This window comes from Apium graveolens, chromosome 11 (genome assembly GCF_009905375.1).
Source record: "Apium graveolens cultivar Ventura chromosome 11, ASM990537v1, whole genome shotgun sequence".
In the NCBI taxonomy this organism is placed as follows: domain Eukaryota; kingdom Viridiplantae; phylum Streptophyta; class Magnoliopsida; order Apiales; family Apiaceae; genus Apium; species Apium graveolens.
The window spans coordinates 107,955,047-107,956,665 of NC_133657.1; positions in this window are offsets into that span (position 1 = coordinate 107,955,047).

The window sequence follows — 1,619 nt, forward strand, 5'->3', positions numbered from 1 at the left end:
TGAAAAACAGAAACAATTTCTAAATTAACAGAAAACCCTGAAAATACATAAAATACATTCAAACGCACATAAACGAGATAAAACGAGTACCTCGATAATAACGCACTTGGACACGCGTCCAGATTGCGGATACTCTCATATAAACGCATTAATAACACGTAACGAGTATCCGAAAATGCTCTGGTCCTTACGGGACCACACATAAATCCACTGCATGTGAAATCATAAACACATAATAAATCAATTAACACGTACCAAAAAAACTTTAAAATATTATTTTTATTATTTTTAAATCTCACCCTATGCCCGGGTGAACATGGGTAAAATACCAAATAATATTTTTAAAACTGATTAAATATTGAGGTGAGTAAAATATCCACTCGATCCTCAAGACAGGAAAATACACTCAGTTTTACCGATATCGATAAAACGATCGACTTTCAGATGAAATTTTGAAATATTAAAAGTATTTAAATACTTTCACAATACTCACAAATATTAATACCAGCTATTAATTAGCACATTAATCCAATTAAAGACACGAACCCACGAAATAGGAATAAAATTTCCACAATTTTATTTCTTCTAAATTAGAAAACACATAAACATATTCAAATAATAATAATAATAATAATAATAATAATAATAATAATTCTGAAAATACGGGATATCACATCAAGGCTGGCAGATTCTCAAGATTTAGGGTTGAGTTCTTGAACAGTTATCCATTAGCAGATAAACTCAAACTTGTAGAAGCTCTAAGAGGAACACCAATCATAGAGGAACTGGAAGTGCTTGTAGAATAAAAAGACCTCATTAGAAAAGAAACAGGAAATGAGAAGTTTGATTAATGAATGTATCTGTTAAACTCAAGAGACCCTTTATGTATAAAAGTTATATTTCTGTCAATTTGTGTGTAAAGTGTTATTTTTCATTGTAGCTTGTGGTTAGTATTGTTACCAGACATGAATTTGTGATAAGCAATCTTCTCACAAATTGGGGGAGACTGTTGTACAAGACATGCATGTACTATAACAAGACTAAATCAAATTGACAACCCTGAGTAAGTTGTATGATAATCTAATTGTGAATTTTGTATTGTATTACTTGAGTCTGTAAAAGTGTAAATATATTAGACTGGAGTATTTTTATGTAAAAAGTCTCAAGCCTAAGAATAAACTCTGGAAGAAGATCATGAAGATCATGCCTCTGAGAAAGTGTGAAGAAGCTTGGAGTTGAATAAATATGTTTTGAGAAAAATATTTTAATTTAAGAAATCTACAGGTCACAGATCAAGTCATATAGAGAAGTCATTCGAGAACTCCAGGATGACTTATCGACAAGTCAAAAATTAGTTTATAGAGAAGTCTAAGAGATATCGACAAGTCAAATGAGGATATGAAGATTGGAGATATCGACAAGTCATTTCTGCAATAGAGAACTTAGAGATATCGACAAGTCAAAATGAAGATGTGAGGATTGGAGATATCGACAAGTCAAATTCTCATTAGAGATCTCAGAGTTATCTATAAGTCAATATGCCTATAGAGATTTCAGAGATATCGACAAGTCTTTTCTACATGCAGAAATTCAGAGATCTCGACAAGCCAAATTCTCTT